The 25,343-nt window shown below is 40.3% G+C and overlaps 1 long non-coding RNA gene across 3 annotated transcripts; it reads right to left on the bottom strand.

Annotated features, from left to right (window-relative positions):
• On the bottom strand, positions 1-25,223 carry LOC101714289 (uncharacterized). 3 transcript variants are annotated; one of them, XR_015451073.1, is made up of 4 exons: positions 24,978-25,223; positions 18,460-18,601; positions 16,345-16,390; positions 1-13,836 (listed from the first exon to the last, which is right to left on the bottom strand). It is a non-coding gene; the product is annotated as an uncharacterized LOC101714289 (long non-coding RNA). The 3 variants fall into 3 exon arrangements; XR_015451072.1 differs by having other exon boundaries at positions 1-13,071; positions 24,978-25,216; XR_206334.2 differs by lacking the exons at positions 1-13,836; positions 16,345-16,390 and adding an exon at positions 15,088-16,308 and having other exon boundaries at positions 24,978-25,161.
• Between the last annotated feature and the right edge of the window lie 120 nt (positions 25,224-25,343).

The raw sequence follows: 25,343 nt of genomic DNA on the forward strand, positions 1-25,343 counted from the left end.
TACATGATCTCTGTTTACATAAATTGAATATTCAGTGCCCTACTCAATAATTGACTTTTGGAAGCACACCATGAGCAATTTTATGCTTATTGTGAGTGTAAAACTCTGTTTATGTATATCTATCATCTATTATTTTAAACACAATAAGGAAAGGAAAATAAATTATTACTTTTCTCTTTCATATAACAGTCCTAACTTATGTGACTCAGGCTTTGAAACAGTTTGCTTTACTTGGTCTGCCTAGAACACAAGGTCCTGCTATGCTGTTAGCCCACTAGCAATGTTGTCTTTGTTTACATATTTGAGCTGGAAGACAAATACATCTCTGTTCCAGGCATTGGAAATAAGAAAAAAGACATCCAAGTTAATATTTCTTAGTTAATCACTGCAAGGATAACTTGCCATTTAAATTCCATTCAAAAGAATTTAGTCACAGGGCCTCTCGGTGAAAGGAAGGCTAGAAATAGCAATTCTAGCTCATTTTTATACTTTTTTACATATGTGAATTCAAATTTATTATTAAGTGATATTATTCAAAGTTTATATTTGAAATCTTAATTTTTCCTCATTTATCTGTTCATTTCTCAGAAAATAGCTGAACTTATTTTACTGTGGCTGAATATATGTCCATTTTTCATTGCATGTTTGATTTTTTTTTTTTAATCTCTGGAGACAGGATCTCACTATGTAATTCAGACACTATGTAATTCTGGCAATCCTCCTGCCTCAGTCTCCTGAGTGCTGGGATTACAGGTGTGCAGTTTTATTGTTGTTGTTTTGTTTTTGTTGTTGTTTTGTTTTTGTTGGGGTTTGCCTTGCACATTTTACAGTGAGACTGTTTATATTAACAAATGTTAAAGGTCAATACAAACTATCCATTTTGAATGTATTTAGCACACTTTACCTTAACATCTACTCTGTATGATGATAATATTGTCCCCCACTTTTTCCTTTGTTTTGGCATTTGCCTTGAATATATTTTATGTCCATTTATTTTTCTTCTTTCTTGGATCTTGAATGCTCCCCAAAGGCCATGTGAGCCTGTGGTGCTACTGGGAGGTGATGGCACCTTTAGGGGGTGGGGCCTAGTGGGAGGAATTTGAGTTATTGGAGGTGTGTCCTCAAAGGAGGTGTTCAACTCTGGTCCCTTCCTCCCTCTTTTCACTTCCCAGCTTCCATGAGTTAAGCATATTTGCTTCACTACTTGTGCCTCACCATGATGTTCTGCCTCTCAACAGGCTCAAAAACAGTGAAGCCAGCTCATCACTGACTGAAATCTCTGAAACCATGAGCCCAAATAAAGTTTTCCTCTTCTGAGTTGTTTATCTTAGGTATTTTGTTACCAAAACACAAAGTTGCTTAACACATCGTGTAAATAGCATGCAACTATATTTCTTTTCAAATAAACCTAAATGTTTCTTTTAATGACATAAATTAAATGGGTCCACATATATTTAAATCATATATATAATTGGTGTAATTTTACAACAATTTTATTGAGATATAATGCCTTACAATTTTCAAATTTAAAGTGTACAATTGCATGATTTTTAGTATACTTGCAGGGTTGTGAAATTAGCCCAATCAAATTTTTGGACATTTTTATCATCCCTCCCCCAAATCCCTGACCACTTTAGTTATATTTCCCTAATTATCCCATTCCTGCTAGGCTTGAAAATTAATCTGCATTCTTTTGCTAAGATTTGCCTACCTAGACATTTCACATGAGTGGAATCATACAATATGTGATCTGTTTGAGACTAGGTTCTTTGACATAGCATATCATTTTAAAGGTTCAGCCATGTTTTGGAATGTTTCAGTATCAGTACTTTATTCTTATTTATTTTCCATTATATGGATATATAAATTTGTTCTGTTGGGGGGGGGTTATGTGTGGGGTTTTTTGTTTTTTTTTTTTTTTTTTTGAGACCAGGCCTTGCTCTCTAGTTCAGGCTGGTCCTGAACTCACTATGTAGCACAGGCTGCCCTCAAATTCTCAACAATCCTCCTGCCTCAGCCACCTGAGTACTGGGATTACCAGGTTGCTCCACCATGCCTAGTGGATACATAAATTTGAATGAATGTCTTCTAATGTAACATTCATTTCTTTAATGATATTTCTTCCACATGTTTTGGGTTGCACTAGTGTTTATCATATATATGTTAATTAATCAGAATTTTCTTCAGGTTTCTGGAAACTTAATTCCAGTAATAGATGGAAACATTGCTCCTATATAGCTTTATTGATATATTTAAATATATATTAAATCTATATGTGTTATAAACTCTACACTACATTGTTATAATTATTTTATATATTTTAAAGGAGCTGCGAAAAAATATATTAAATACATATAGTATATTAACTTTTAATTTACTCTATCCAGGTCTCTTTATGTGTTCCTGTGGATTGAAATTGCCATCTGGTGTTATTCTTTTTTTCCAGTATAACTTTGCTCTTATCCACCTCTGTGCTGTTACTAAAAAATATATTATTTTCTATATTCTATAACTCCAATAATACAATTAGATGCATATTGTTTTTTTGTTTTTCTTAAATTAGTTGAGAGAACAGAGGGAAACTTCATTTGTACTGACTTTCATATTTATGTAATGACCTCTATCGGTATACTTTCCATTTTTATTTGGGTCTGAGTTATTGTTTGGGGTTATTTGCTTTCATTCTGAAGAACTGTCTTTCACATTTCTGTATGGTGAGTAAACTAGCAATAAAATCAATTCTTATTTTAAACTTGAGAATGTTCTCATTTCACTTAATTTTTGAGATACTTTTGCTGAATATATAATTTTAAGTTGTTCATTATCTTCTTCGAGTATTTTGAAAATATCATAGCACTGTCATCTGGCTTCCATTGTTTCTGATGAAAAATCAGTTATCATTCTTATTAAAGTTCTTGTGTAAATGAGACTTTGTTTCACTCTTGCTGCCACTAACATTTTCTTCCTTTGTCGTTTTTTTTAAATCATTTTTACTATTATGTGTTGGTTGTAGATCTCATTGCCTTTATTTTACTTGGAGTTTATTGGGTTTCTTAAATGTCTATATTATTTTTTTCTCATCAAACTTGGTATGTTTTCAGATATTGCTGATTCATTTGAATATTTTTTGCTTCTTTATCTCTCCCCTCTACATCTGGTATTCTCATTATGCTGATGTGTATGCTGATGTGCCTAATGATATCCCATATTTGTTGGAGGCTCTATTCAGTATCCTTATTTTTTCACTACTTTTCAGATTGCATAATCTGTATTGATCTTCAGCGTGTCTGACACTTTCATCTTCCATCTGAAGTCTACTATTGAGAACCTCTAGAAAATTTTTCACTTGAGGCTTTAATCGTTCAACTACAGAATTTCCATTTGGTCCTTTTTATTATACTTCCTATCTCCTTATTGATATTTTCTATTCGGTAAGACATTGTCTTTATATCTTAATTTACTTCTTTAAGCATAGTTTCATTTAGATCTGTGAGCATATCTACAATGACTCCTGTGAAGTCTTTGTATGTGTAGTAATTTTAGCTTAGAATTGAATATCTTAGATAACATATTACAGCCGCTTTTGCTTTGGCCGCCTTTCCAGAGCTCGTTACTTTTATTTACATATTTATTTGTCTAGATTATTTTACTGATGTGTGTTCTATCTCACAGCATGGAGCCTCTGGTACTGCTCTTCAGAGGGCTCAGTCTTGTGCATGTGAGCAATCACCCAGTGATGACACTGCTTTGAGAATGGGTCTCTTTCATTATTTCAATCCCTGACTACACCCAGCTTTGAAGCCAAATACTCAATTATTTTTAATTATACCCTAGGACACAAATTTTTCCACAGAGTGAACCAATTTAATTTTTGATTCTTTGCAGGGATAGTTTTTGAGTTCAGTGTTTGAGATCTTTCCTGACCTCAGGAGGGCTCTTAGCTATCTTTTTCACTGATTATTTCTGTTAAATGAGTTGGCCTGTGATTTAGCTTTTATCTCTAACAAATCTACCAGCATCCTCTTAATTGCTTTCTATCGCAGCATCCTTTGTTTTTGACAGTGCTTTTAAGCTTGAAGCTCCCTATTCTGTGTATCAAATAAAGTCAGTTCCTTTAGGAAGAGCTTCAGAGATCTTTGTTCTTGTGCCCCTCTCTGCCCCCTCCCAAGGTCCAAATCTAAGCCATGGTTCTAGAGCTATGACAGAGCTGTTGAGATGTTTCTTTCTAAATAACACCTGTGCTTTAGACTGTGGGGTCCTTGTTGTTTTAGGAGGGGAAAAGGAGGTAGGGTGTGTCAATAGCCTCAAGTCTGTTTGGCTTGCCTTTCCAGGCATGGGAATTCTGTCTTATGAGACAGGGTGACACAAATTAAACCTCAGTAGTACCAGAGCATTGTGACCAAGACAGAGTTTCTCTCCAATGACTGTAAGCTGGGTAAAAAAAGAAAGGGAACCCGTAATTCTCAATCATACTCTTCAGGAACTTAATCTCTTCAGTGGGTAGCTTAGCATCAGTGAGATGAGGAATGATGATTCTCTGGCCCTCTTAGGAAGATAATATGACTCCACCAAGGGCCTATGGGACAAGGGCACCCTATGCTCTTGGCTATACCCACCTAGAGTGGTGTTTCCTTCACACTGTTAAAGTGGAAAGGAGAAGGTCATGTTTCAAACACCACAGATTCTCACTGTTGTTACTGAATGTCACTAGGTTTTCTTGAATTTTTTCCTAATTTCCTGTATGCCCATTAGTCCATTTCTAGAGATTTTAAATGTTATTTGAAAAATAATTTTTACCAATTTCACTGAGGTGTGGCTCCATGGAGTACTTCAAGTGGCAACTACAAGAAGTGGAACTCTTTTACTGTAATTTTTATTACTTAGTTTTAATTTTTGTATTTATTTTGCTTTCTATATAACTTCTTTCTCTATTTTTGCTATGATCTGAATATGTTCCCCAAAATACAAATGTTGAAACTTAATTACCAATATGATAAATAAAGAAGTGGGACCATAAATGGTGGATTAGGTGGTAAGGACACAGCCCTCATGAATGGGGTTAGGACCCCTATACAAGTGCTTGGGAAAGTGGGATCACTCTCTTACTCTTCCACCATGTGAGGCACAGCATTTGTCCCTTCTTCCTTGCCTTTCCATCCCTTTGTCCATGTGTGGACACAAAAGCAAGCCCATGACCAGAAACATAACCTGCTGGTATCTTGATCTTGGACTTCCCCACTTCCAGAGCTGTGAGAAATAAGTTTATGCTCCTTAAAAATTAGCCAATCTATAGCCTGTGATAGCAGCACAAAGTAAGAATTTTCTTCTTCCTGTACCTTTGCTAGATGGATAGAATTGTGTCCCTCCCCTTTGCTATAATCCATTCCTTTGGAAGTTCTACCATTTATCACCATTTTACAGAGTTCTTACCCTAAAAGTTCTAGCAAATATGCTTAAACTTGTAATTCCCTATTAGCAAAGAATAATAAAAAAACTTTAATTTCTCACTCAAACAAGGACTTTGACTAATTTGTTTTTATTTTCTGCCTCTCCCATATTATCCAAGTTGTACTGGTATCAACTGTATTTTTATTTCAAATTTTTATTTCTCACAGTCTGTCACTTCTCTTTTATAAAACATTACACAAAGATTTTTAAAAAATTATAACCTATCAGCAACTACTTATTGTAAACTATAATTTTTATTTTTTTGCTTACCACTATTTTTGTAATAAAAATGATTCTTTGATGGGCCAAAGTTTAATCAGGACTCTTGCTAGACCCTTTGGTGTACTTCTTTACTATGGCAGTGTAGCAAGAACCTCCCATCATCAGTGTCTTATCCTCCATATCTGGTGATGGTCCTCACCCTCTACCATCTGCCAGGTGATGTCTAATATCCTGGCCTATCTTCAGCTAAAATTCTGTAGGGTCAGTTTAGCCAGAATCTTCCTTATCCCTGATATTTCCTCCTTTTGAAATATTTCTTATTAGTCCCTGTTTCCACTACATAATGATTACATTCACTGTGGGGAATTGCCACATGTACATAACACATCTCAATTCTTTTCCCCCTTCCTCTCTATCCTCCTTTTGTTGCCACCATCAGATTCATTTATTTATAAAGTTAATTATCATACATACAAATTAACAGCCAGACTAACTGGCCAAAAAATGGCTCTTAACAATTTTCTATCCCCTGACAACCCCCCACCCCCCCTTCCACATAAATTTCCTCTTGCTCATATTGTATTCCCTATTGACTTCAATGACTCTTCTTCACTGCAGGACAGTGTTGCAATGGTCCGGCATTTATGTTAATGATCCCGAATAAAGTCTTCCATACTGGGATTTGGCAAGTATCCACATTAGTTAGCTTTCCCATCACTGGGGCACAATACCCAGTACCTACAACTAAAAGGAGGAGAGGTCTAAATTAGCTCACGGTTTCAGAGGATTCAGTCCATGTGGGGCAGGCTGCAAGGCAGGAACATCATGGCAAAAGGGCATGATAGAGCAAAGCTCCCTAATTCATGGTAGCCAAGAAGCAGAGCAGGGCAATGTGCCAGAGAGGAAAGGGCCAGGGACCAGCTATAGACCCCAAGGTTGTGCTTTTAAGACCCACTCAGACGCACCTCCGAGTACGCTTTACTCTTCCCCTGAATCGGTCCCCAAAATCTAATCCAGTTCCCATTCCACCTTAACCCTCACAGTATCATATAATCATATCATTTTTAAACTATTTTGCACTCCTTTTACCTTAGATTCTATTTTTTTTTTGCCAAACTATGTCTCAGAACACTCCTTTCATTGATGTTGCAAGGGTTGTCAATTTCCTGAGTCTCAGTATTCCTGAGAAGGCCTTCATTTTGCCTACCTGACTAATAGTCATTCTGGCTATGATACTCTACTTTAAAAATATTTTTCCCTGGACAGTTTGCAGATGTCACACCACTGTTTCTAATATCTTGCATTGTACATGAGACCTATCATAACATTCAGATTCACATTTTTGTACGTCATATACTATTTTTCCTTTATACATGGAAATTGAAAAAGGATCTACAATATGTCTAGGTTCCTCCTGGGGAGTCATAATTGCTGTTGTCCAAATATTTACCACATTCTCTTCACTCTGCAATAGTAGTTGTGGAAGTCCACATTTGTTGAACCTCTGTAAACCTGGTCCTTGACTAACTACAGTAAGCAGAACCTCCCTCCTGCCTAAAATTGAACAGACAGCATGATAAAGAAACAAATCTCCTATTTCAACTCACTGATGATTTTAGGTTAATATTATAGTAAAATGTAGTCTATTTTAGACTAGATTGTCTAGGACTAATTAGAACCAGTGGCTAGAGTTGGTACATTACCATGACAAAACAGGTCTGCCCCATTGACTGAGATGTGATTCCTACTCTTCTCTAGAGTGGATTGTTTGTTATGGTTGTTTTTCCCTATAACATCACTGAATATTGCATATGAGGGGGCAAAGAAATTTTCTGTTTCATTTATAGTCCTCTGGACTAAGACAGAACAGAGCATTATAAACTGGATCAACCAGAACACATAAAGAAATTTCCACACACCACTCAGAGATCCTAGATTTTGAGAGTGAAAGAGGATAGAAAGGGATTTTTGTGTTCTTTCCTCATGGGGATGGATTGAATCAATTCTGCATGAAGAAAGGAGGATATTTTGTGATAAGAAAGGAAGACCCAGTTTTATTCTTAAGCAAGTGCTGGGATTGCTTTTTCTACCCTTTGAAGTTATGTGTGGCCATGTGATAAGACAAAGTTATGCATTTCACACAGAGATGGAAGCTCTAAGAGTCCAATTCACCACATGCTTTTACCATACTGTAATCATGGAAACAGTTATGGTAAGTCTCTGTCACCCTGGATCCTTGCATGATGGCACTAAACAGAGTCCCTGTGTTGACCTGCAGTGGACCCATAGTGCAGGAGAGAACAATCCTTTGTTGGGTTAAATTCTCTGACTTGCAATTTACTATCACAACAACCCTAACCTAACTGATGGCATTTGGTCTTTTGTTTTCTTTTCATTTCTCATACTTCACATTTCAGCTATTCCATGTTGTTTGGGTGGATACACAAACCTGTCTCTTTAGAGGTAGTAAGGAATGTGCTAAGAAATTAAAGCAGCAAAGTGTCACAATTACTATTAATTACCCAGGACAATTCACACGTTCCCCAGGAGAATACCACCTATCAGGTCCAAGGTTTTTTCCAGTGTAGTAAAGCAGCTGTAGGCAATGTGAGATAATATACATACAAAAGCATCTGATTTACCTATGTTTTTGCCAGGGACAAATATTTTTAATTTCAATTTTCATTTTTTTTGTTAGTACATATTTTCTGTAAAAAAACGATTACATTGCTTGTCAGGATGTGGTAATGTAGATAATGCATCTGAATTCTTTTTTCAGCTCCTTCCCCTCCTCATTCTCCTCCCTCCTATCTTTTGGTGCTCTTCTCTTTTGCAAAAGATTCATCTCCCTATTCCTTATTATGTTTTATTTTGCTCTTTACTTATTGTTTCTCATACAATAGAAAACATGAGATATTTAAGCTAGTGTGCCTAATTTGTCTCACTTAACATTACAGTTTCAAGGGTCATCCATTTTTCTAAAAATGACTCAAGTTTATTGTTCTTTATGGCAGAGTAGTGCCTCATTGTGTATGAATGCCACATTTTCTTTATCCATTCGTCTGTTGATGGAATATAGACTCCTTCCGAGTTTTAGCTACTATGAGTTGTGTTGCTATAAACATGGGTATGCACATGTCACAGTAACATGATTTCTTAACTCTTTAAGGAAGATGCATAGAATGGAAATAGATGGGTTGAGTGGAATTTCTACTTTTCATTTTTTGAGGAATTTCCATAACTGACTTCCATAAAGGTTGTACTAGTTTATATCCCGACTAACGATGGAGAAGAGTTCTTTTTTCCCCCGCAGCTTCACCAGTATTTGTTATTGTTTGATTTCTCAATGGTGGTCATTCTTTCTGCTGTGCTGTTTTAATTCGCATTTCTCTAGTGGCCAGGAGGGTGAAAAAAAATTTCATATATTTCTTAGCCATTTGTACTTCTGTGAAGTGTGTATTCATTTCACTTGCCCATTTTTGATTGGGGGGTCTAAATTTTTGAGTTCTTTATATTCTAGATATTAGTCCTCTGTCCAAGGAGTAGGTGGCAAAACTTTTTCCCTTTTTGTAGGTTGCCTCCTTACTCTGTTGGTTGTTTCTTTTGCTATACAGAAGCTTTTCTATTTGACATAATTCTATTTGTAGATTTTTTATGTTATTTCTTGTGCAATTAGGGTTCTGTTCAGAAACTCCTAGCTTATGCCTATGTCTTCAAGAGTTTTACCTATGTTATCTTATTCAGCTACCTGATCTTTGACAAAGGGACCAAAACCATGCTGGAAGAAAAACTGCCTCTTACAAATGGTGCTGGGAAAACTGGCTATTCACATGCAGAAGGTTGAATCTGGACATATATTCCTCACCATGTACTAAACTAAAGTCAAAATAGATCAAAGATCTAAATACAGAAACATTCTGCTGATCTACATATAAGACACTATTTGTTTAAAGACCGAGTTTTGTTTCTGGGACAAGGTCATTAAATGAATTGGTTGAGAAATGAGGATTGTAGGTAGTATGTACCTTACAGTATTCAGAACAAATAAATAGTGAAAAGAAACTCCAACTTGATGGCTTTACTTTTAGTTGCATAACTCTTACATGCAGTACTGTAATTTATAATGGAATATAAAACTATAGTACATACTATACAGTACAATCAGCAAATATTACAGTACTGTATAAACAAAGTGCACTGCACAAAAAGATATTGAGTCTCATTACAAAAAAATGTTCAGAACTGACCGCCCAAAAAAGATGAGTTGTAAGTCCAAGCACCAGGTCTTAGGCCTGAACAGTTATTAAACAGGTAGGACATTAAACAAGGAATATCTATATACATATTATAAACATATTCATGAGATGAGAAGAAGCTTGAGTTTGCAGCCTGTTACGTTTATTTTAGCCCTATTTATTAATATCATAATAACTGCACACACTAAATGTATGGACCAGAGATTATTATTTACTTTCAAGCAAGTAACAACTCTGTGGATGTTCTGTGCCCCACTTTCTTACATTTAGCTTGACCAGAGGCAACCTCAATGCCACCTTACATGCCAGAATTTGTATTGCAAGCAAGGAACACTGAAGTGTATATAGGAGGGGTCTGTCTGCTGAAAGGAAGGAGGATAATCCTCCATACTTGGGAAGGATCTGGTGTTCCTACTATCATTTTGGAATGTACATAAATTTCTCCATGGGGAAAGATAAGACTATCTCATCTTTACAATCCAGGATTATCGTCATGGCCTTGAAGGATAACATACATCTCTGATGATAAATCTCTTCAGAGTTCTCTAATTATCTATGTGGTTGTAAATTATCTTCTATGGCTTGCCTCTTTAACCCAGATCCCAAGATACAGTAAGATTTTCTGAGCATGCCCTAAGTGTGCTGAAACAAATTATGTCTACAAGTCCTCATAGTCCCAGTAAATCCCTTTTTTTTTAACTGGGAAATAACCCCTGTGATCTTATCCTCACTTCATTACACAATCCCTTCCAAACCTCTTGGGTTGGCCTTTCTCTGAGGGAGAGTTAGATCACTTTATTTTCTTACCCTAATTACTGGTTATTTTACATATACGTGGCTTCTCTGGTTACAATATAAACTGCATAAACAACGTATCTAAAATTAGGACACCTAGGCTGATATTTGTCAGCTGAGAATAAAATCAACCTCATGGAGACAAGCGAAAATTGCTTTCATTAGGGGCTAACTAGGAATGCATTCTGGGAGACACAGATGCAAGCAATCTTGCAAATGTGCCTGGAGGTTTTACAAAATGGCAGTCATATTTATAGTTTTACACCACAATTACATCACTTGTTAGTCGAGAATTATGATCGGTTTGGACAAAAGTTAAGCTGTCTTATAAGAAAGTGATTAGGTGCAGTTTCAGTTTTGGGGCAGTCTGGGAAAGGGATCCAGTATATGGAAGGTCAGCAGGTGGTGACAATGTTCTCAGAAACTGGCCATGGTTCAGTCCAAGGGTCAATTCCCATCTGGGATGAGAACGTCTACAGTCCAGGTCAAAGGTTCATCCGCGAATGGGTCAGAGATTGGGTTAACAATGACCACTACTCTCGTTTTAAGATCTCCAACCAAATACTACTCAATTTTGAGTTTTCATTTGCATTTCCTGTATAGCTGAGTTCCATTTGGACATTCTAGCTGAATGCCACTTTGGCAAGAGGGTAGTGGGGATTTGACCCAAGGCCTTCATGCTAAGCTACATCCTCAGTCCATTTTTATTTTCTTATTTTGAGACAGAGTCTCCCTAAGTCACAAAATCCCAGGCTGAGCTCCAACTTGTGACCCTCCTGCTTCAGCCTCCCAGAGTGCTGGGATTATATAGGCGCACACTTCCATACTCAGCTTGTCTTGGTCACAGTAATAAGGACATATTGTAGTCTACTTAGTAATATACACATTTCTTCCTAGCTCTCTCTTGGATCTACCAGTTTAATATAGTCTACGTTTATTAGCTAAGCCTTTCTCATTTTCATCCTGCAATTTACATGAGTACTTCCTTTTTTTAAATTCAAGTCTTTCTCTAATTCAGGGCAATTTTAGTTTACTATTTATTTGGTTATTCCCTCTATTCTCTCTGTTGACTCCTTCTGAACTTCCATTAGATAGGCATTTGCTCATTTAGGTCTGTCCTCCAAGTCTCCAAACTTTTCTGTCATAATTTTCCTAACTGCTTTTGGGTATCTAATCTGGAGAAAATGCGCCCAGGTCACTAATTTGTGCTACATATATTATCTTTCTGCTGTTTAACAATACTCCTGAGATTTTCTATAATAATTATTGTTAGCTCAAAATAACTGATCTGATCTGTCTTGATTCTTCTTAAGAGCTAATTGCTCTTGTTTAGTGGACGATACCTTCTTATGCTTTTAGAGACTAATAATGACACCTATGTTTATGTTCTTTCTGTTTTCTGTATTGACTGTTTCCTCAGGGGTTTTGTTCTTCTTACTGTACACTTGGTATCTTGATTTCATGCATTTTATTTTCCTTAATATGTGGTGACCCTTATTTGTATGTTCATGGATATAAATGAGGGTCTAACTGTGTAGTTCACAACCTCATTTATTCATTAGAATTAACTTGAGTGATTTAAAAAATCTTGATATACAGAATTTATCACAGATCAACTAAGTAAGAATATCTGGAGGCGGCACCCAAGCAGTAGAGTTTCTTTCTTTTTAGTCTTTTGAGGTATATTTTACACATAGTACAGTATAAAAATTGCAAAGGCAATAGGGTGAGGTAGCACACACCTGTGATCCCAGCTACTCAGTGGGCTGAGCATGAGCGGATAGCAAGCTCAAGGCCAGCCTGGACCATACAGTGATACCCCACCTCATATATAAATAAATACATACTCAGACAATGCACAGTGACCTACATAAAGAAAATAGGCCAAAGTTCAGAAACGTTTTTTCTGTGAAGGACCAACTCATTTTGGGTTTGCAGTCCAGGCAGTCCCAGGCAAAATTATTCAACTATGTTGGAGAGCTAAAGCATCCATGGGCTGTGCAAGACAGTCTGTGTTCCAGTAAAGTTTACAACAGGCAGTGTGTCCAATTTAGCTCATGAGCTGTGCTTCAGTGCCGCCTGTCACAGACCATTTCTGTGCCCCCTAGAGAAGCCTCCCTTGCCGTTTTCCAGTTAATACCCTCCCAAAGGTGGCCATTAGTTAGTGTCGGTATGTTAAATATATCCAAGTGATTGAAATGTGCAGCCAATGATTAGAATCACTGATCCTGACCAATCTATATTAATAGTTGTGTGCAGTGCCACAGCATAAAGAAAATTCCCCATTCCCTGCACTGACTCATTATAGTGGTGATGTCTCTTCTGGTAATTTCTCATAGCAAGCTCACAGCTGTAACAGAAAAAATGACACAATCAGTTGCTTTGAAAACAGACTATCAATAAAGCTGCTCCCCAACACTGTAATTACTCTATGACTCTCTATGATCCTTTTCCATTCTCAGCTATAGCTACCTCTAATCTGTAGGTCTTTCTGAGTTTGGAGGTCTTTTATTCCCCTATATGGAGCTTTAGTTAGCTCAATTCTGTTAGGGTCCACCATTTATTTTATCACAATTGAATTCTACCTTGCAAATTTGCTACATGCTCTATACTACGATGGAACTCCAAGGATTTCTAATGTTGCTATGGGATTATTTTTCTCAACATTCCTCTCACAGTTATTCAGTGGGATTTTGGGAGGGAAGAATGGTATACATGAAATATTAGTCAAACATCTTGAAAGTGAAGTCCTCTAAAGCAGCAGGAGTTGATGGATGTGTAAAGCTGGAGAGATTGTTTTCTCTGTTTAGATTCACTTTCAATAACTACAGCATTCTTTAAGAAGTCCAGAGGGGGCCGGGGGGATTCAGCTCTGTGGTTTCACCGCCTGCTGCACAAGCACAAGGACCTGAGTTTGATCCCCGGTACCAAAAAAAAAAAAAAAAGAAGTCGAGAGGAGATAGTTTTTGTCACCCTATAATTTAGGATGACAGGAAGGCAGTGGGAGGAGCCAGGCGTAGGAAGACATCAGTGAGTCAGAGTCTGATGGATTGTATTTCAGATTCTGACCTCTCTTCACCATCTTCCTTCAGCAAGGAGCACGGATCAATTTGTGCTATGCAAATAAAACAAAAATGAACCAGAGCTAGCACGTACAATAAGGAAAGTAATTAAATCACAAAATGTGAAGTCCTGAGGTAGAAGTGGCCTTTACTGTTGGCTGATCCAGTGACTTACTGATGTCATCAGGCACTCAAGATTTTTCTACTCTGTTGTCCACACACTTCATCCTGTAGGTGCCTCTTCCTGGGTTATAGGAGACCTTACACTACCAGATGGGCTGGTTTGCTATCTCAACACCTGCTTTTCTTCATTCAGAAGGAAGGGGCAGATCACTGGTGGAAGCTTTGTCAAAAGAACAAGTGAGAATTTTCTCAGAATCCCTTAGACAGTTTTTTACTTGTCATTCCCATTTCTGGACTGATTATGGAGGGAAAGGGGATAGATTATGTCAGACCAAGCAAATGTGTCCTAGGTATTAAAAAGGTGGGTTTTCACCCAAGGCACAGGATTCCTAATGTGGAAGGAATGGTCTCATGTACAAATCTAGGGTTCTTTTGGAAAGGAGGAAGAAACAGCAGTTTGTGTATTTTCAGTTGGGCAGGCATCTCCAGTGGTGGCAATTAGAACAATATAAAACAGAAGGGTCCTATAAATGAGCAGTGAAAAGCCTAGGAGAAAAGTGAATTAGTACTATTGCCTCACCTCTCCAGGTGTCTGTTTCTTCACATGAAAATGGAAGTGGTACCTACCTCATAGTGCATGTGAGGACCCGTGCATTTGTCAAATACATTTGAGTTTACCGTGCACCAGGAACTATTCTAGCAGGAACTACCATGGAGAATATGGCATATTAAGTCTCTGCCTTGAAAAGCTTGTTTTTTTGAGTGAGTGTGTGTGTGTGTCTGTGTGTGCGCACACACACACACATGAGCAAGGGAGATAAAGTGCAAGAATGATAATCACAAGAAAAAATTATTAAAAATATAATTGCGGGTAGTAAGTGCCACCAGCAAGGGAGAGTGGGGAGGAAGAGAGGGTGTTCCACAGAGCGAGCATGCAGCTGGCAGTTTGAGGGTGACATCTGAGGGGAGACAGAGGCCAAGGAAGAAGGCACAGGAGGCTGAGTGTAGTGAGCAGGGGCCCAGCCCCTCCCAGGCTCTGCAGAGACCTTGGTGAGGACACAGACCTCACTGCGCTGCGAGGTGGCACTAATGGCCATTTTCCTCCTCTGCTCCCTCTCTCCTTCACAAGGGTGCAGGCCCTGTCTCCCTTCCCCTCCCCTTTCCTCCCCTCCCCTCTCCCCTCGCCCCTCTCTGATCCCAGGACTTCCCTGCCTGACCCCAGGACTCCCAGAAGCTTAGCAGCTGCTGTGGGCCAAGCAGAAGGGGCCTGGCCCTCAGGAGAAATCTAAGAGCCCCCGGGGATCGGCCAGTTGCACGGGGCCTTGGCTGGCTCCGCTGCTGCCCGGGTGGGGGCACCTTGGCTGGAGTCTCTGCCAAGGCCTCCCATCAAGGGTGGAGCTGTTACTTCCAGCTCCACCCCAGACTCAGGCCCCTGTGCTCCAGAGCTCCCTAAGGGGAGGGAGGTGCTAGCCATGGGGCCCTGGCATCTCAGCTCTGAGCTCCTGCTGTCATCTTTATTGTGGCCTTGATTTCCTTGGCCCCAGGGACTGGACACAACTGAGCCTTTCCCATCAGGCACTGGGCTGCCTCCCTGGCCTGGCCCAATGAGGATTTGGCTTGAGCCTTGCTCTGTCCTTTGCTTCTCCACCTGTAGCCCAGGGGCCAGCACCAGTGGTGTCACCAGAGAGCATGTGAAGTGTGTAATCTTAGGCTGGCCTTAGACCCCCTGAGCCCGAATCTGCATTTTAGCAAGATCCCGGGGGAGTCACAGGCACTTTGCAATGTGAGATGCACTGACTTCTGACACTTGCTTTCAGTCTCTGTGTAGGCAAAGACAATTTGAGTGGGAAGCGAGGCTTCACAGTTATGACTCACTTTTTGTTCTGCCCAATTCTCATGCCCACCTGTAATGTTGTATTTATTATCTTTGCATTCTACAATTACTGCAGCACACAAAAATTATATAGCCTTATATTATCATTTCCGCCCACAAATGGAATTGCTTTTGTTTGTGTTGTGTTTTCAGTCCATAGCAATAACATTTACTTGTGATAATTCTGTTCCAATTATGCATGTTTATAATCCTTACAAAAGTGATGTTAGAATAATAAACAGACAGCTGCCCTTCTGTGATATGTAGTCTTTATGTCTCAGATCTGCAGTACTGAAGGCCTGTATGGCAGAGCTTTGGAACAGGTCAAGTTCCAAGTACTCAGAGCAGGAAGCTCCACCCTCTTGGAGAATGAAACAGCTCCGTCTTCAAAGGCTTTTCTAACGGTACCCTGGGAGCGCTGACCAGACCCAGTGACATGCGGAGGTGGGAATCAGGGTTTTCCAAGATGGTATAGTGAGTGGCTCTGTCTCAGTTACTTTTCTCATTGCTGAGACAAAATGTCCAACATCTACAAATTAAAGGAGGAAAGGTTTAATTGGCTCACAGTTTGTGGAGGTTTCAGTCCATAATCGGCTGGCTCCAAGGCAGGGCTGCACAGCAGAGGGGCAACAGTTCATGGTGGTCAGATGGTAGTCAAGCAGCAAGGGATCTTAACAGTGTCTTTCTGCCCCTTTTGTCTTATCCAAGCTGCTTAGGATGGGTAGCACTCATACTTTTAATTCTAGTGCCCTTGAGTCTAGCACTGCACCATGTATCAATCCCAGCATCACACACTCTAGATCCAGCCACCTCTGAAAAATCCCCACCCATGACAGCATGAGGCTCTGGGAGACATCTAGACATAAGAATCTCCATCTTTTCAAAGACTTAAGCTGATCAGGGCTCCAAATGACAGACTTTTGAGCAAGGTCTTGCAATTGGGTTCAGAACAGTTACCAATTCCAAAGCAAATATGAGAAATCTCTGATAACTTCTAGGATGTCTGAAAATTTCTGAAAGATGTTCTCTCCATGCTATTGAAAGATACTCTCTTACTGAGCCCCATATTTTTCTAGGTGGACTCATGGAATTTCTTAGATTTATTATTAGTTCATTCAGTCATTCATCCATTCATTGATTATCTTATTCTCTATCAGGCCCAGGACTAAGAACTAAGTATGCATCAATGGTTTGAATTATTTGGTAATATTATCCTCACCTCAGGACAGGTGCCTTTAATCTCCTTTTACTGAAAATCCTAGCTCTAGACTTGCAGTTATCCTGTCTTCTCCAAGCTCTGCCATCCCTCTAGGTAGCTACAATATCCATGTGGATGCTCCATCCAAAACTCTTGACCTCCACGCTACCAATGGCTTTTTCCTTACTTGACTTCAGTTGTCCACTTCACTGATTATACTTTAAATCAGTCCACTTTTCAATCTATAAATCCATGCATTGAATTCTCCAACCATACCTGCTACTGTTAAGTGTTCCTTATCGATTCCTAAAATACTCGTTTTCTAAACTCTTTAAGAACTTCCATTCTATTTCTTACTTTCTTGTTAATACTCTGAATTCCTTTTCCCTATTGTGTTCCTGTCCCATTTATCCAACCAGCCATTCTTCCATTGACCTCATTTACGTAGTCTGATGAACAGGAGCTGCTAGAGAAAATCCCAACCTTAGGCAGACTGGCTTCAATGGGCTCTTTGACTGCCTAGTCTCTAACTGACTGTGTAAGACCTTTTCTCCCCTCCTCAAACCACTTTTGCTTCACTCTCTGCATCTATGTACGTACCTACATTTTTCTTTTTTTTTTTTTTTTTGGTACCGGGGATTGAACTCAGGATCTTGCTCTTGTGAGGCAGGCACCGGAACCACTGAGCTAAATCCCCGGCCCATGTACCTACATTTTTCAAGTAAAGTAGAATTTGCCAGGCAAGATGCCATCCACGCCACCTATACTTTACCTACATTTTCATTAAAAGGGACATTTCTAAGATTATTAAATATTTCTTCATGCTAAATTAAATTATAATCCATATATTAATAACTTCCAAATAATCTCTGGTTCAGATCTTTCTTTTTACCTCATATCCTCAATAACCACCTTCCTCCTAAATATTTCTTGCTGAATTTCTCCAAGCTAAATTAATGAGATCCTGTACTCTCAACACCAAGCATAATTAACAAATGGCACGGCCACAGCCATCCATTCAAACTGCCAAAGTAGAAATGCGAATATCGAGTTTTACATCTCCCTCTTCCATTGTCTCGTGTTTAGAGACATGCCAGGTCCTATTCATTTTATTTCTTACAATTTTCTCCCTCTTCTCCTCGGCTATGATGTTAGAGGGCCAGGCTTCTCATTTTCGCTACTATTATCTCAATTACTTTAATAGCCTCCTGGCTACCAGTTATACTCTCTGCCATTCCATTTTGCCAGTAGCAAATCTCTCCTGATCATGTTATTCTTCTATTTAATGTGCCTCAATAGTCCTCATCTGGCCTCTATGGCTCTGCGTGACCACTTTCTACTTGCTGTTGCACCCAAATCTCTGTCCTGTGTCCCTATACGCTGTTCGCCCCTCTCCCCTAAGGACTGTCCTTTGGAGCCACACTTGACTCTGCACAATTCCTCAAGTGCTTAGCTTACTCCCCTGCATTTCATGTTACTCACATGGAGAATATCTTGCCCTGATAATCTCCGGAGTGCGGCACAGAGGCCCAAGGGACAAGGACCGGTTTGAGAAATTCAGTGGTAGTTTTATCTTGAGCTTTCAGCTTTGCAAATAGAAGAAACGGGCTGTATCTAGATCGCCCTGAAAGGGGAGAGAGAAGAAAGGGTCATCTTCCTTGATCTTTATCTTCACTGCTGCCAGCCCCCCAAACTTCCTCCTTCCTTTTCATTTTTAGCATCACTTCGATGATTGACAACTAAGTGAAATCCATTGAAAGATGGCTTCAGTGAGCAACCCGGGAAGGAGCAGCAAATCCCTGACATGCCAGTAACTGGGGCATTGCCACAGAATGAAGATATTTCCACACAGCTCCCAGGGGAGGCTGCGTCTCTTCTTTCTTGTGTTCAGATTACATCCTTCATTCTTGCTCTGAGTAGCACTCTTCCTAGGTTGAGCCCACAGGGAAAAGGGGAACCTTGTACTCCCCTGAAACACGAAATGCACCGAGCGAAGGGGTAGGGAAATGACAGTGAATGGCTGAGGACTGGGTGATTTTTTTCCTGTCTTCATTTCATGACTGAGGATCAAGAATCATTACTGTAGTAGACTTGGTCTGATTTGCAGATTTAATCACCTTCTAATAGATCATTTTTAAATGCATTATGCATAAAAATTGTGTTTATGTGTTTACATCAGAGGAAACTTCTACTACGCCAAAATGTTGTTCCATTGTGAATGATGGTAACACATTAAAGGAGCATCAGAAAATGAAGCGCTCTCTAGTTTCAGTGAAGCATTAGCTCTGTGCTCCCTGATGTGGAGCGATGTTTACTTTCCCGCTTGATAGAATATGATGGCCGGCAAACCGAGGAAAGATGACTGAGATATTATTCCTTGGGTGTATTTCTGCTTGGTCCCTGGGTCCACTGTAAAGCAGGGATCTGAGGTCCTAAGTGATTAATTAAGGAATGAGTAATCCTGACAAGCAGGCAGAGCTCAGGCCTTCCTCAGAGGCCCACACCACCAGGACCTTCGTGCACCCGACCTTGCTCCTAAGACTTGCTCCCTCAGTCCCTGGGCTTCCTCTCCCCCACTGCTCCCTAGAGACATCTTCAAGGGAGTGTCACTTTGTCGTCAATCCCTCAGGGAGTTGAGTGAGAAAAGGAAAAGGTCGGTCATGAAGGAGGCTTGGAAGTCTAGCAAAAACAGAGCAAGAGATCAAAAAGCATGGTCCTTGCCTCCCTTCCTTGGTCCCTCTATCTCCCTCAGAGTCCTCTGTACCTTAGCTTCTAGCCTCTGTATGTCCCCCTATCCCACTCCTCCTGAGGAGCAGAGAGACACTGACCAGTATGCCCTGCCCTTGCACGAACCTGGTAAGTGCAGAAATAAGGACCCTTCCCTTCGAGGAGCTCATGGCCTTGTAGGAGACAGCACTTGAAATGCACAGCCATCCTAGCTCCATGGGTTGGGAAGCTGGGACAGGGGCACAGCGCATCCAGTGGTCAAGCGGATCCACACACGTTCTGATTCTCATTCTACAGCTAGTTTAGGCAGCATTGCCTTCCAGGTCCACAGCTACTTCTATGGCTCTGACTTCTTTTCTAGGTGCTTTGGCCCCTTGTCCTTTGGCCCTGACATTTATAAAGACCCCAACTTGTGTAGTACCTCTTTGCCTTCAGGTGGCCTTCCCAGTCAATCTACTCCTTCCCCGTTGTCTTAAAGGTGCTCTCTTTTCACCCATAGGTACAACACCATTGCTAGAAAAATTGTTGAACTCTGATAGGGTTTCTCCAAAGACACAAAACTAAGGATTGAGTACCTGTGCTGTCGGTGCCATTTTTGTTGCATATTAGGGGAAACCTCCCTCTGTGTCAATACTGCTCGGCCTATCTCTTTGTTCTCTGCTGTAGTCCTAGCACTTTGCACAGGACTGAATGTGTGAAAGATAGTTATGGATGAACTTTCTGCCCCTTCAAGCCACTATCTAACCAAATCTGAACAGACACCCTGTGTAATTGTTTAGATGGAGAATGTCCCCCAAAGGCCTCATGCACTCATAGGCAGAGCTTTGGGAGGGATATTGAATCACCGGGGAACATAGGTGACTTGCTGTTAGGAGAGGCAGTCTGATCAGAAGGGGAGGGTCGCTGGGCTGTGACCCAGAAGAGCGTCTCTCACTCGTTCTCTCTCTTTCTTTGCTGTCTCTACTTCCTGGCTGCCATGCTGTTAGAAGCTTTCCTTTGCTGCAGACCCTTCCACCATGCCCTTCAGGCCTTGCAGCCAGGTGACTATGGACTGATACAAGAGCCAAAATAAGCCTCTCCTCCTTTAATTTATGGGTATTAAATGTTTTGTCCCAGCAATGAGAAAGTGACTAAGACATCTTGAATTCTGGGAGTTTTAGGTATTTGCCCAAATTAATAAGCCAGCATGCAATTCACATTTGATTAGCAGGTCCCTGTTATTTTCCAATGATTAAAACCCTGAGAAAGAATAAAGGTAACATGAGGTGTTATAGGGTAGCTTTCCTGTTGCTACCCTAACTGCCTACTGCAAACTTAGTTACTTAAAACAACATAAATGTATTATCATACAGTTCTGGGGGTCAGAAATCTAAAATGAATCTCATTGAGCCCAGTGGAAGAGTGCTTTCTTGCTTTTTTCAGCTTCTGGTATCTACCTGCATTCCATGGCTCTTGAACTCTTTACTTCCTCTTCAAAGCCAACAGTGTCAGGGTGAGGCCTCAGCCTGCATTCACTCGAGTTTGCCTTTCTGCCTCCCACTTCCACCTGTAACAGCCCTTGTGGGTGAGCCCACCCAGATAATTCAGGATAATTTCCCCTTTTGAAGGTTAGGTGAATTAGCAACTTCAACGCACTTATACCATATAAAATAACATGTTCACAGTTTCTAAGGATTAAAATGTAGATAGATGTAGGGTGCCATATTCTGTTTACCATAAGAAGGACTCAGCCATAAAAAATGAGAAATTAGAGACATTTATAGCTAAGTGGATGCACATTGAGGCAATACTCTTAAGTGAAATAAATAGGACACACGTGTAAATACCAAATAGTTTCTCTGGTGTGAGAAACTGAAAGTGTAAATAAGGACTAAAAGGTATAATAGGTAATGTGAAATAAGAAGAAAAGGGGCAAAGGGGAAGGAAGTGGGAAGGCTAGGGGAAAGGATAGAAGGGAATGGGGTTAATATGAGAAAATGGAAAAATAGGAACAAAATCTTTGTAAATAGGGAGGGATGGAGGGGTTGAAGGGAGGGCTGGGCAAGGGTGAAAAATAAGAACCAAGAGAGACTATGGAAAGGTGCAAATTTCCAATGATGAATGTCATTATATTGTATACCCAAAATGTACCAATGATTAGAATGAATAATCGATAATGTAAAATAGGAAGAAAAGGTCCAAAGGGGTAGGAGTAGTGGGAGGGGCAGGGGAAAGGAAAGAAGGGAAAGGAAAAATGATGAGAAATGGAAAAAATGGAAATAAAGTCTTTGTAAATAGGGAAGGTGGAGGGGCTGAAGGGAGGGCTAGGAATGGGGAAAAAATAAGAACCAAGATGTATTATGTAAAGGTACCATTCCCAATGAGAAATGGAATTGTGTTGTATACCTACAATGTACCAATAAAAGAATTTAACAAAAAAAAAAAAAAAGGATTCTGGGACCCAAACTTACAACACATTACTGATTGACAACGATCTTTCTAGCCTGCCCTCTGAGCATTTCTGTGTCCCTCCCATTTCAGGGGTTTTATTTTCCCTCTCTCCTCCCCTCCATTTGTCAGAGGCAGGAGATTGGGGTGTGGCAAATTGGCCAAGCAAGTGGACATGACATATCAATAAGAGAGATGCAGGAAATGTACAGAAAAATACTTCTCAAAGCCCTGCATCTGGGACCAATCAAGAATGCTGTGTTCAGTTCTTCCCGTGAGGACTTAAGCAGGTTTTCGATAGGACAGCCTAGACTTGACACCAGCCTGAGGAGTGGAGGATGCCAAAGATGGCTGCCATTCAGCTCTTGGACTGTGCTGTCTTTGTAACACTGCTCCACCCCGGCCTGCAGGGTGTACTTCTTTCCTATTTTTAATCGGCCCAACTTGCTCTGCAGTATGTTTCTTTTTCTACCTTTAATAAATGTAAAACCTCTCTATCTTTTGCACTTGTTTTGTCCAGTTATTTGTTTAGGACAAGAAGAACCTATAAAATGTCTCTAGAAGGAGCCTCCAGCAGCCCTACCCCAGTAACACTTCTATCCTTCTCTCTTCTGTCATTCTCTCACTCCTTTCTCCCCTTCCTCTTTTATTCAATTAGTTCCTTCTACTCAGCCTATAAACCTATTTAACTTTCTCCCAAGTAAAACTTAACCTATCATGATCTTTCTCCACCTCACATTGAGTTACAACTGTATCTTTGCTACAACTGAGTTGTTTTGCTTTTCTTTTCAAGAACATATCTTGAAGGAGTCCATCATATTCACTCTTTCCATTCTTTTCCTTATCAATCCATTATAATTTGGCTTCATCTCCTGTAACCCCACATAGTGCTCTTGAAAACTTCACTAAGGACTTTTGTCCACACATTCAGAGGAGACTGCTCAAAGGAATCCTTGTCTTTCCTGAAGTAAGCAACTGCTGTGCCAAACATGTTCCCCTTCTATCCTTGCAGAATACTCACTTCCCTCTCTCAGTGTCCATCAGTGAAACCACCTCCTCCTAGTCCTCCTTAGAGACTGCTTGTCCCAGGCTCACCCCTTAAGAGCTAGTTTTTCTTAAGGCTCAGCCTGGGCCACATTCTCTTCTCATTCTGCAATTTCTTCCACAGCTGAATGTGTGAGGTAGCGGGAGGTGACCTCAGAGGATCCTAAAGCTTTGGTTACCTACTAAACTGATAAAGCTTTGATCTCTGATTACCTTCCAGAGTTCAGACCTGGATCCTGAATGCCAGACCATCATAGGCACTCCTCTCCAGCATACCTCCATCAAACTCACCCTGCAGATGCCTCTGTACTCATGTGTCCAGTGCTGAGTTCATCGTCTTCCTCTCAAACTTGATACTGCTCTGTCTGTACTATGTTGTCAGGCCCAATAATTGATTGTTTCTATATCTATTAATTCAGTTCCTAAATCTCTCTTAGGCCAGCCTCTCCTATCATGTCACAAGCTGCTGGTTACATTGGGCTCAAGGGGCCCATCTCTCTCTTCTACAAGTTTCTCATTGAAACAGAGTCTTCCTGTCTAATATATGACTCAGACCCAATCATTCCCTCACCAGTCCACTACCATCATCATTCCTATACCCTCCTGCTTGACATCCAGTGTTTTGAGGATAAGGTCTAAAAGCCTGCCTTTCCACAGCCATTTAGCTATGACTTGTCTCTGTCTCCTTCTACAGCCAATACCTCTTTTCCATTTCCCACTGTCTTTAGCTCTAATCTTCACATATAATATTCCTCTGTTTGATTGCTCTTATCTCTCTCCCTCCCTCCCTGTCCCTCTCCCTCTTCCTCTCCTTCTCCCTTTCCCTCTCCCTCTCTCTCTGTCTCTCTGCCTTTGTACTGTATTCTCATCTCATTTTGGGCAAGAAGTTGCCCATGTTTTAAGGAAGCCATCCTTGAGCTTCTCAGGCTTGCCAAGGGACTCCCTTTCATGTTCTTTTTGCTCCCAACATTAGTGTCTCTGTGTCTTTTGCCCTGTCTCTTTGCCACTAGATTCTTCCCTCTTTAGAGGATATCCTATGTCTGTCTTCACTGCAGAACTTCCAGCACTTGGGACAGGGCTAGCACTAATGCCAAGGAGACTTTCATTAAATTCTGCAGAGTGAATGAAACCCCTTTCATTTATTACCAAAGCACAACAGAGCCTGGATGGCCTTTGGCAAGCAAATACTCAGCTACACCATTTCTAACCTACTCTGTGATCCCAACAACATTTGAGTGCCAAGAGACACTCACTCAAACACATATTCATATACAGGCACTGGAACAGCAGTGACTTCTTCTCCTCTGAGCTAGTCAGTCTGGTTCAATTCACCTCCCAAGGTTGGGACAAGAGGAACCAGGCTTTCCTTAATATAAGTGCTAGATCATTGAGATGGAACTTTGCCCAATCTGTGAGGCTTTGAACGGATTATATGAGCCCCCTAAGCTTCAGTTTCATAATCTGCTAAATAATGGTAATAATGACATCCTCTTCAAAGAGTTACTGTCAGTACTTAACATAGTGACTGGTTCCTGGGAAGCACTCAGTGTGAGTCTTGTTATTTATTATCAGTATGCCTTACAGCCCAGTCCTTTCCTTCATTTGGCTCCCCGCTCTTCCATTACTCTTTTGTCCTGTCCTGAATTGTTCTGGGTTAGGTTTTAGGAAAAATACCTTCATCGTGTTCATTCAACAGTCATTTTCAGACCATTTTTACTATGTTCTAGGCACTGTCCTGGTGTCTGTGAGTGTAGAGAGATAAAGACAGAGGTGAAAAGACAGACACTCAAACAGCTACTTACAGGTCAGGTGCTTAAATATTGTCCGCTCCATTACAACACCAGTACTCTTCTCTCTGAGAGCAGACTTTTTCCCTAGGAAGATACCGTGTTCCCAGAGGACAAGCAAGATGAATTCTTTGTTAGAAAGTAAAATAACACCACAGATTACCAACCCATATTGGGAAACACATAATTGTGTTGAGAATTCTTGTACCTTACACTTTGTTCTGATCTGTTTGCAGCTCAGGGTAAACACAAGCATGACAGTATTTACCCTGCTAAACCCTGGGGCTCTAGGAATTTCAGGCACATTGGCTTCCGTTGCCCAATGCCTACTTTGTTGCTGTTTGCACACATAGTGTACACTGCACATTATTTCCTTCATGA

This window comes from Heterocephalus glaber, unplaced genomic scaffold (assembly GCF_053883595.1).
Source record: "Heterocephalus glaber isolate CG9 unplaced genomic scaffold, H.glaber_assembly_v1.0 deba00001164, whole genome shotgun sequence".
NCBI lineage: Eukaryota > Metazoa > Chordata > Mammalia > Rodentia > Bathyergidae > Heterocephalus > Heterocephalus glaber.